General features: G+C 38.2%; 1 pseudogene; it reads right to left on the reverse strand.

The window, feature by feature from the left end:
* Window positions 1–1058: 1058 nt before the first annotated feature.
* Window positions 1059–6766, reverse strand: LOC100619559 (dnaJ homolog subfamily A member 1-like; annotated as a pseudogene).
* Window positions 6767–12119: the final 5353 nt, after the last annotated feature.

The following is a 12119-nucleotide window of genomic DNA, read 5'->3' on the forward strand; positions in this document are numbered from 1 at the left end:
TAATATAACCATGTGGTTTTTATTATTTTTATCATTAATATGGCCTATTATCTTTGTGATTTTTCTTATATTGAACCAATCCTGCATGTCTAGTATAAATTTAACCTGTTCATAATACAGAATAGTTTTAATATGTTGTTCTTATAGCTTGTTTATTAATATTCTTACACCAATGTTAATTTTCTTACAAAGGAAGCCAGTTCTAATAGAAATAGTTATAAAATATTTATCAAAAATGCTTAAGAAGGAACTCTCATGTGAATCCCTGGTTCAGATGAATTAATGTTCTTAAATGCATTTATTAAACATCTACTGTAAATGGGGTACTGTGCTAAATATTTTTTACAAATATTACCTCATTTGAACTAAGGCAGACAGAGATTAAGTGGCTTATCTAGGAACACACAGAATGCCTGAGATTCAATTTGAATTCAGTTCTTTCTGATTCTAGAGCTAATGCCCTATCAATTGTGTCCCTAAGCTGTTTCTTATCTTCTTGCATTGTGAATTATTCAGGTAATGGAAGGGATTGGAAGCAAATTCACCTTCAATATTTAGGTTGAGGATGTTACCCTTCCACAAATCCCTTGCTTTGGCCATCAGAAGAGTGGTAAGGGTTAGGCAATAGGGGTTAAGTGACTTGCCCAGGGTCACACAGCTAGGAAGTGTCTGAGGTCAGATTTGAGCCTAGGATCTCCTGTCTCTGGGCCTGACTCTCAATCCACTGAGCTACCCAACTGTCCCCTTATTAACTTTTTAAAACACAGGGGCCCAATGGATTGAGAGCCAGGCATAGAGTTAGCTATGTGACCTAGGCAAGTCACTTGACCCCCATAGCCTAGCCCTTACCATTCTTCTGCCTTGGAACCAATACATAGTATCGATTCTAAGACAGAAGGTGAGAGTTTAAAAAAAAAACTTTTAAAAACACAACTATAGTTGACTATTACGGCAAAAATAACTAGTAGAGAGTGTGTTAAGATGATTGTAGTCCTTCACTCCCTCACTATTGCAAACAAAATCCAGCATTACAATGAAAAGTATTCACTGGCTCCCCATTAAGAGGTTTGACACTGAACACCATCTCTGGGATGATGCTCATAGTCCTCATAAGCTTCCTCATTGTAATGGTGCCTTCTTTCTTGATATGGGTCAAAGTCCACCAGTTCTACCTGATCCATTTCTAAAGTGTCCCCTACTTCCTTTCTTTCAGGCAGTAACTTTCCCAACAAAGATAGCTTATCTGATGAAAGAAAGCCATTCTCTGGGAAGTTTACCTCCAATTCAATTATTAGAATGCCTTTCTCTTAAGGTCAGTAATAAATAGGCATGCCTTCATTAGGTAGACCTTTGATATCTCCATGTTTGACAGTCTGACCAGGATGAGAAGTAATGACTATAGTTCTACTATCAGGAGTTGATATTGTCCTTCTAATCCAAAACAATGACAATTGGCTCAAGTCCTGGCTCCTGGTCACCTTCACCATGGAATGTTATCTTCTACCCATCTTTCATGCCTTTGTCAATAAGAACCTCCAGAATTTTTTCCTCTCCAACAATTTTCCTTCCATTACAGCTTTTACATCTATCTTAAGAGCTGATTTGTTCCCCATGCCCTTGGCATTCCATGCAAACTGATTGAATTTGCTGAACCATTCCAGGTCCTAGCTGATGAATTCTTATTTGCATTCCAGTACCTCTATAATTGGGACAGAATTCTACTGCTCCTTTCTTACCATCCCCTCCTTCACATTTATCACAAATTGCATTCTTTTGCAAAGTCAGTTTTCTTGTTGCACCATTATATAAATCTTCTTAGGTCACCTACAACTGATGAACAGTGTTTTTACATCTACATTCCCTTTGCATTCTTCCATGTCCTCCAAAAAACATATCGAAGATATTCATTGGAGAACCAAAGCCTCCACCCTCTGTGACTGATACACTGTGGCACAATCAAAAGTAGAGACTTCTCTACTAGCAGCGATGCAATGATCCAGGACAATTCTAAGGGACTTATGAGAATGAACACTATTCACATCCTTCGGAAGAACTGTGGGAGCAGAAACACAGAAGAAAAACAACTGCTTGATCACATGAGTCAATGGGGATGTGACTGGGGATGTAGACTCTAAATGATCACCCTAGTGCAAATATCAATAATATGGAAATAGGAAATAGTATGTAAAACCCAGTGGAGTTGTTGGCTTCGAGAGGGGGTTTAGGGGAGGGGAAGGAAAGAACTTGAGTCATTTAACCATGGGAAAATATTCTAAATTATTCTAAATTCTAAATTAATTAAATAAAATTTTTAAAAATCCTTTTGACAAAAAAAAAAAGAACCACCCTTTCCGATGATTTGTTCTTCATCTTTGTCCTAGAAGTCTCTTTTCTTTGCATCAGAAAGCACTTCTGAAGCTTGAGAAATCTGGTTGAACTTTTCTTCTTCATTTGGACTCTCATCTGGGTGATATTTCAAGGCTAGCTTTCTATATGCCTTTTTTGAGTTCGTCCTGAGAGGTATTGGGTTTTACCCTCAAAACATCATAATAAGTGGTTCCCCTCACCGTTTTCTATAGCCAGGGAGCAATGCTCTCGGTATGACATAATGAACACATTCTGGGTGGGATGAAAGGGCACCCCCTCAGGAATCGCTTGGGATGTTGGGGGAAGTCAGTGGAAGAAAGAGAAAATTAGTGGGAAGGGGAAAGGTCTTGTGGGCTGAGCTTGGGCAGCTGCAGCTGCTACCCTCCACTTCTCCCAGAGTTTTCTAGAAAGTTCCACCCCTAGTATTCTATTAATGCTTCCACTAAGTGACAGTATTAGACTTAAGACAAGATTAAAAGGTGTTTTTTTGTTTTGTTTGTTTGTTTTTTAAACCCTTACCTTCAGCCTTGAAGTCAGTACTGGGTATTGGCTCCAAGGCAGAAGAGTGGTAAAGGCTAGGCAATGGGGGTTAAGTGACTTGCCCAGGGTCACACAGCTGGGAAGTGTCTGAGGCTAGATTTGAGCCTAGGACCTCCTGTCTCTAGGCCTGGCTCCCAACCCACTGAGCTACCCAGCTGTCCAAGATTAAAAGTTTTAACTGAAAGAGGTTAAAGGACTTGTCAATTCGATTTGATGCTCACATATGTTTGTGAGTCTTTGAAAGCTTGGTTGTCTTGTCCATGCTTCCCTTACTGGACAGGACAGATCTGCTGTCACTCTGTTAAGAGTACAAAAGAGTCTCTGGTTAATTCTCAGTGGTTGGGGCTGCCCTCCCAGGAATTCGTTGTTTTGTAGCCACTCCTTGGCGCTTACTTAGGGGTTATTTCAAGGTGTCTTGATTGGCTGACTCTTGGAAGAAGGACACTGTTGATAGGATACACCTTTTTCCTTGCCAATAAAAGTGAGTCCAGGTACCTTTTTCTATTTTTTCCTGGAAAGATCCAGAGAGCAGCTTCGTTACAAGTGAACCTAAGTCCTGGAGTGGGGATGGGATGGAAATAGAAGATTCCTTCACAACTGGGAGTCATAAATAGCTGGTATAGGGCAGAAGCACATGAGAATTATATATAATACTGGAGTGGCTCAAGAAGAAAGTTCTAAGAAGGATGATGACCCAACAGTACCAGAACTTAAACTGTACTATAAAGCAGGGATCATCAAAACAATCTGGTACTGGTTAAGAAATAGAATGGTGGATCAATGGAAAAGATTAGAAGTAAATGACTGCAGCAATATGATGTCTGATAAACTCAAAGATCCCAGCTTTTGGGATAAGAACTCACTTTTTGACAAAAACTGCTAGAAAAAGTGGAAAAGAGGATGGCAAAAATAAGGTATAGATCAGCATTCACAACTATATCATGATAAGGTCAAAATGAATATATGATTTAGATGTAAAGGGTGATACTATAAGTAAATTAGGGGAACAGAGAATAGTTTGTATGTCAGATCTATGGAAAAAAGGCAGAATTTTTGACCAAACAAGAGATAGAGAATATTACAAGATATAAAATGAATAATTTTGATTATATTAAATTTAAAAGTTTTTATATGAACAAAACTACTGTAATCAAGATTAGAAGGGAAACAACAAAATGGGAGTAAATGGGATAAAATCTCATTATTCAAATATATAAAGAACTAAGTAAAATTTATAAGAATCCAAGTCATTCCCTAATTGAAAAATGGTCAAAGGATATGAAAAAAAGAGTTTTTAGATGAAGAAATCAAAGCTATCAATAATCATATGAAAAAAATGTTCTAAATCCTTCATGATGAGAGTAATGCAAATTAAAACAACTTTATACCTATCAGATTGGCAAATGTGACTATAAAGGAAAATCGTAAATATTGGAGGGGATGTGGCACATTTGGGACCACTAATGCGTTGCTGGTGGAATTGTGAACTGATCCAGTCATTCTGGAAGGCAAATTGGAACCATGCCCAAAGGACTATATAGCAATATGCATCCTCTGATCCAGTAATAGCACTATTGAGTCTGTATCCCAAAAAGATTTTTTAAAGGGGAAGAAATGACCTAAAAGTACAAAAATATTTGTAGTAGCTCTGTTTGTGGTGGCAAAAAAATTGGAAATTGAAAGGATGCCCTTCAACTGGGGAATGTCTGAACAAATTGTAGTATCTGATGGTGATGGAATACTGTTGTGCTCAAAGGAATAATGAACTGGATGATTTCAGAAAAAGCTGGAAAGACCTTCATGGACTGATGCAGGGTGAAATAAGCAGAACCAAGAGAATATTATATAGTTAACTGCAATATTGTGGAATGATCAACTGTGAAAGCCTTAGCTACTCCCAGCAATATAGTGATCTAGGCTAGTTCTGTGGGACTTATAACATAGAATGTTATCCACTCCCAGAGAAAAGTCTGTTGGAGTTGGAATACAAATCAAAGCATAAGATTTTTCACTTTAGTTTACTTGGGTTTTTGTTTGGGGGTTTGGGTTTTACATGATTATTCTCTTACAAAAATAATGAATATGGAAATATATTTTACATGTTAATACATTTTTAACCCAGATCAAAGTGCTTGCCAGCTCCAGGAAGGAGCAGGGAAGGGAGGGAGGGAGACAATTTTGGATTATATAACTTCAGAAAACTTATATGGAAATTTGTTATTAAATGTAAGTGGTAAAATAAAATATCTTTAAAAATAAAAAAAGAAGAAAGTTCTAAGAGTAAACATCCCCAGCCCCAAAGATGGCAGTAGCCAGAACACAAATGGAAATGCACACATTCTTGCCAACATGTCTGAGAGGAGATATTTCATGGACAATATTTTTTTTTGCCATTTCCACCTTTATTTTGCCTCTTTTGCAGGTATTTTCTTGTTGAATCCGAGTAGTGGTCCTAACACAGGCATAATGCCACAGGAGCCAAATTGGCTCACTCACAAAGGCTTTGATATAAAAGTGAATGTAGTTATTATCTTCTTTACATTTATTAAAATGAACACTAGAAGGTCCACAAGGAAAGAAGTCAAAGAATTAGGTTTCTAATTCTACAATTAAAGAACAAATCAAAATACTAGTGGCTCTACACCACCAGTTTCCTAACAATGCCAACTCTTTGTTAACATACAGGATCCTAGATTCAGAGCTGAAGGGAACCTTAGAGATCATCTAGTTCAATTGTTTTTATTTGTTTTATAACACGTTTAAACGAAGCAAGAAGAAGCTATTTGACTTGCCCCGTGTCATATAAGTATTAAGGGCCAAAAACAGGATTTATATTCAGGTTCTATGACCTTAAACCCATAAGTCTTTCCAAAATACCACTTTGTGTTTCAATAATTTATCAGACAAAAGACAAGTGTGTGTTTTTTTAAATACTGATATGTATACACCCTCAATAGAAAATACAAACAAATCATTTAGTCTTGTCTAATAGAATGAATTTTTAGGAAATAGTTTGACTTCTTTCTTGATTAAGAAACCCCCTCATATACAAAAAAATATAAAAGAAATAATAAAAACATACAGAGGGGAAAATTGAAATACTAAAACCCTCTATGTGTTATCAGCTCCACACCCATTTCAAAAAAGACTTCCATAAGGATGGCTAGGTAGATCAGTGAATAGGAAGGCAGGCCTGGAGATGGGAGGTTCTGGGTTCAAATGTGGCCTCAGACAACTTCCTACCTGTGTAACTGTTGGCAAGTCACATAATTCCCATTGCCTAGTTCTTAACACTTCTTTTTTTATTTTATTTATTTGTTTTCAAATTCTATTTAATTAATTAATTTAGAGTATTTTTCCAGGATTGCAAAAATCATGTTCTTTTCCTCCCCTCCCATGGACAGTATTCTTAAACCCGCTGCTTCTGTGTGGATTCATTTTGATTTCCCAGGCAGTATGAAACTGGAATAAAGGTCAGGTCTATCTTCTGGGTTACTTAGAAAGTAACCTCAAATTCAAGAGTTTGAAGTTCTGGCCTTCTAATTAGAGAGAAAGAGAGTTCTTGTGAAATATACCTCTTGGAGAGAGCAAGAAGCAACCCATAGGGTACCTGAAACTGAAGGATCAATAAGGAATTAAAGCCAGGATGTGGAGTTAAGACCTGAACTTTGTTCTCCATTATTACCAGGAGACATTCAGACAGTGGTAGGCGCATTGGGAAGGTATTTGCCTTTCCAAATGCTCCATACTGATATTTCTTCTGGAGGAGTCCAAACCACATGGAGATCCTCTGAGCCTTAGAGGGTGTTGCCTTCACCAGGATGTCAAGGTGTTGTCCTAGCAATCCCAATTTCAACATCTTTCTGAGAAAAGATTTAACCAGGATGGTGTTGTCAGAAGGATTTTAGTATCCTGGTTGTAAAATGTCTCCCAGTAGGACAAAAAAAAAATTCTATCAGATGGAAAATTACCTAAGGGCTCTCATGAAATTTTGGTTTTTTACATTAGTTATTTTCATTCTTTATGGGGTGAAATAAAAATTGTCCTGAACTCAATATACATTTGTTACCTCTAGAGCTTGTATAGAATCTGGGGACTCTATTACCCGCCTTTGTGAAAATCTAGATATAAACTCTTATCAGTTATTTCCCAGAGTAACTCTTGGTGGAGGACAGTAATGAGTCAAAGAAATATTCATCTTTTAGGGTAGTCTCCCAGACTAAACCACCCGGGGACTGGAAGACCTTGGGCTATAGGTTGCATACCAAATGAAGGCATAAACAATAGAAGCTATAGAAGCCAAGAGGCAGGAATGAAAGTATACTTCTGTATGGGATAGTTGGAAAGGCCTTCATGAAGGTGTGTAAGATTTAATCTGTCTGGGCAGCTAGATGCTTCAGTGATAGGGAGTCAGGACTAGAGATGGTAGGATCTGAATTCAAATATGTCCTCAGACCCTTCCTGGATGTGTGACCCTGGGCAAGTCACTTTTGCCTAGTCCTTACCACTCTTATTGATTCTATTCATATTGATTCTAAGACAGAAGGTCAGAGTTTTAAAAAAAATATTTGATCTGTCTTAAAGTATGGAGAGGATTTAGATATGTAAAGAATTAGAGAGGAGAGAAATGGCATAAAAAATGAAAGGCTTGAATGTGAGAAGGAACAAAAAACATTCAAGGGCCAGTGAATACATTTTTTTTACTCAGTGTTTGACTGGCATCTTCTCCATAAAGTTTATCCAGGTTATTGCAGTTGATATTCCTGAATTGGTTTCTATTTCTCTGATTTCTTATGACATTTATTGTTTGTATCCTAACCTTTGCCCTTAATAACGGGTTACCTTCTGTTATCCTTTAATTGCATTTATTGTGTGTCTTTTGTCTCCCCAGCTAGACTTTTACCACCTGGAAGACAATAATGATGATTCACACTCATTTTGTACCACCCAAAGCATCTAGAACAAAGCTTTGAACATAGTAGTCCCTCTTAGATGGAAGGAAGAGCATCATGAAAAACAATTGTGTATTTAACCTCCTTGGAGGAGCTGTTTTTCTTCCCTATGGTTTTTCTCCTCTTTATAAGTTCACCTCCCAGCTGCTCCAGATATTGGATTCTGGAAAGTGGCTACAGTAGGAATGCCATGTCCCTGTTCTCATAACCAGGATGACTCTAGTTCCTGTCTCTCCTAACATTAGATGCATCCCCTCTTATCAATCCCAATTTTAGAGTATTTTTAAATTCTTAATATTCACTAATGCTAAAGCCTCCTCATTTTCCTGGGAGAAACTGTTCTCATGAAGTATTGAAGTTCTAGATTAAAGTCTCTTGATCTTTATGGCTTTTTGCCTTGTTCATCTAGAATTAATTAGCCAAAGAAGGCACCCACAATGAAATGATTTTCTTCTTCCTTCTTTAAGGACTCTGTGGTCTTAACCATCTATCATCACTAAAGTTCCTTCTAACTCTAAGATCTTATTTTGGTCTCCTGTTAACCCAAAATTCTATATTCCTTTTTCTTTAGTATGAATATCATCCAAAATCTATCCATTCTCAAGGTTATGGCATTACTAATACACAAAAAGTATGATCTAGAGCAGTGAATGCCATTCTATAAAGAATACTGGGACAGATTTGATGGCTCATCTTATTCACCCACTTGACATCATCAATTATATAGCTGGAAAAAATGTATAGATATAAGTACTTCTTGACATGTGGTTGCTCCATTGGTAAGAGACCAGCACTTGAATCTTCCATTCCCCCAAGGTGGTAATCTGTATCTCTTTCAGGATGGTCAGTAGAATTGTTTGCATATCCTTCCTCAAAATAGTTGATGTAACTCCTTGTATTTTTCCTTTGTTGTAGCTAATTGACATCTACCTGGGAGTGATGGGACTCTTTGTACTTTTCCCTTTGCTGCTGCTGGAACTTATCCCCTCAGAACAGTCAATGGGATGCTTTTCCAACTCTTTCTTGAACTATAGGGTGGTACTCTTGATATCGCCTTCCTCAAAATGGCCAGTGGACTTCATCATATGACATGATTTGAAGGGCTTATCCTCAGCTTGAAAGAATTTATTGGAAGAACTGTCAAGTTGTTTGGGTTTGGGTTTTTTTTTTCACTCTCAGACTTCCTCAGGCCCTGGCACACCAAACTACACGTGGCATAGAAGGCTGGGTTGCAAAACATATCCGGCATGGCAGTTGGTAACAGTTGTGCAATCTCCACCAACTTACGGAAACCACCATAAGATGCTATTAAGGAGGAGAACCTTCTTGCCTAGCCATTCCAGCCACAGCCCCATCCTCAGCTGTTAGTTGCCTTTATTCCCCACATAGGACCATATGTGTGCTCATGGCTTCAGATAATTTTCCCCTCTCTGGGGAAATGAGTGACTACTGTTTTATGATACTGTTTGCACCCAACAATGACCATGGGCTTGTCCTAAGAAGGGCTCCAAAAAGGTTAGGGGGCCACGCATTGATTTGGGTGTTTCTCCTTCTCACCCTCTCCACACTACAGCATCAACCTCTACTCAGTTCTCAACAGGAATGTGGCAGTTCTGGAGAAATCTCTTGGCAAATTAGGGAAAAGGAAAGACACTTGGTCAGGATAAGGAACCAATTGGTAAATCAAGTTGATGAATTTATAATTTCCTGTTCTATTTGGTTCACAGCAACTTCCTCTAGAGACACCTCTTCCTGCGGAGGTCATTCCTGGGTGGGAGGTAGCTCAGTAACTCTCTTGAGTCTCCATGGGAAATCACACCTTCCTTTCACTCCAGGAGTGAATGGCCTTACTCACTACACTGGCAATTCCCTCCACAGCTAGGAATCCTGATAAGGAAGGAAGGAAGGAAAGAAGAACATCCATTTACCTAGGCAGGCTAGGTCCCAGAGGGCAATGGATGACTCCTTTCCTCCGGGTTCTCTAATTGAGTAATCCTGAGTAGCTGGAATTTCTAACACTATTGCTCACAAGTTCCTATTTACTATATTACCCAATATTGATCTACCAGATGACATTATTTAGTTTTTCCAAAAAGGAATTGAGAAGTTACAATGAGAATAGTAATCACAAAATAATCCCCACAAACCAGGGGGTACATAAATGTACACACACGCACACACACATGCACAGAGTCCATGGAGGAAAAAGAGCTAAAAAAAAAAACACCATGCTTAGGATAACCCAAAGCCTTTGTAACTTTATAACTCCTGGCCCTGGGAGTCCTTTTCTCCCTTCCAGGAGTCTCACCAAGGTTCAATCAAAGAATGGCAATAGGGATGGATAAGTTGCTCCCTTGTTTAGCTGGAATTGCTCCTTCTAGGATAGTGTCTTCAACACTATCCTATCACTATCACTATCAACAATGACAACCTTCAAAGATATTTAGTCCAATACCTTTGTTTTCAAAATGAGCAAATTAAGTGACTGATTTAAGGTCCCACAGATAGGTAATGGTAGAGCTGGGACTGGAACTCAGATCCTCTGACTCCAAATCTAGAACTCTTACCATTACACCTTCAATTTCTTCTACAATGGCTCTCCCCCTTCTCCAAACAAACATGGACAAACCTCCTATTCTAAAAAAGCTTCCTTCAACTTTGCTACCCTGTTAAGTTTTCATCCCTTTTCTCTTCTAAACCTTTTTATTTTTCTTCTAAATCTTTTAAGGAGGAATCTATAGTTACTAACTTTTTTCTTCACCGTACACATACTCTCCAACCTACTGCAATATGGCTCATTCTTCAGAATTTACCATCATGCCTCAGTTGCCTTCTCTTTCTGTGTCTGTGGCCTCCTTTTCCCATCAATGAGTTCTTCCCAAAACCTCCATTTGGAAGAATGGCAGAGATCAGCCCTCCTTCATTCTCTGCATCCTCTTTACTGCTAATGCCTTCCAATCATCTCCGATTTGTCCTATACATATCTTATTTATATAGAGTTGGTGGCATGTTGTCTTCCCATTTAGACCATGGGATCCTTGAGGTCAGGGACTGGTTTTTGCCTTTCTTTGTATGTCCAGTGTTTTGTATAGTTTCTGGCACATAGTAGACTCTTTAAAAAACACCTTATCATTTGTCTTAGAATCAATACAAAGTATCCACTTTAAGGAAGAAGAACAAGAAGGGTTAGGCAATGGGAGTTAAGTGACTTATCCAGGGACTCACAGCTAGGAATTGACTGAGGCCAAATTTAAACCCAGGTCCTCTTGACTCTAGGCAGGCATTCTATCCACTGTGCCACCTTCCTGCCACTGTTCATAGTAGGCTTTTAATAAATGCTTGTTGACTTGTTTTTCAGAAAGATTGTAGCAATCCACAGTTCCACCAACAGTATTAGTGTTACTATGAACAATACAATTAACAATAAAATAATGCTCAAAATAACTAGTAATAAGAAAAATATAGATTAAAACAACTCTAAGGTCTACTTCACTCTCAACAAATTGGCAAATATGCCAAAAAATAGAAATAATCAATGTTGATTGTAAAGATAGACACTCTAGTGAACTGGAGCTGTAACCTGGTACAACCATTCTGGAAAGCAATCTAAAATTGGGTAAATAAAGTGGTAGAGTGTCCTTACCCTGTGACCCAGAGATTCCACTATTAGTCACTGATAGGAAAAAAGGAGAAAAATCCCACCTACTCTCAAATATTTATAGCAGCACTTCTTATGGTAACAAAGAACTGACAGTAAAGTAGAAGATCACCGATGAGAGAATGGGTCCAGAAGTCATGACACATGATTGTAATGGAATAGATTGTTCTGTAAGAAACAGTGGATATGAGGAACACAGAGAAGCATAGACAGACAATCTGAAGTGAGGCGAAGTGAAGTAAGCAGAGCCAAGAATACAATATATAAGTGACTGTAGTAGAAATGGAAAGACCCCTAAAACAACTGAAAAGGAGCGCTGCAGAAGTGTACAGAACAAAGAAAGAAGAAACATATCTTCCCATTCCTTTGTGAAACTGGTGGGGTGGAAGTGGAGTCCAGAGATGTAGAACACTGCAAATAATGTCAATTTTTAAAAATGCATTGATCAGCTTTGCTGATTTTTTTTTAGCCCTCTGGAAGAGAGAGGAGTAGGAAGACAGTAGGAAATTTGGCCAATATAAAAATGAAAGATACCAATGGGAAAATTGGATTAGTGTATCTGACCTCCCAAAGCCCCTCCATTGTTTCTGTCTTTGAAGATC

Source organism: Monodelphis domestica, chromosome 7 (assembly GCF_027887165.1).
Source record: "Monodelphis domestica isolate mMonDom1 chromosome 7, mMonDom1.pri, whole genome shotgun sequence".
Taxonomy (NCBI): domain Eukaryota; kingdom Metazoa; phylum Chordata; class Mammalia; order Didelphimorphia; family Didelphidae; genus Monodelphis; species Monodelphis domestica.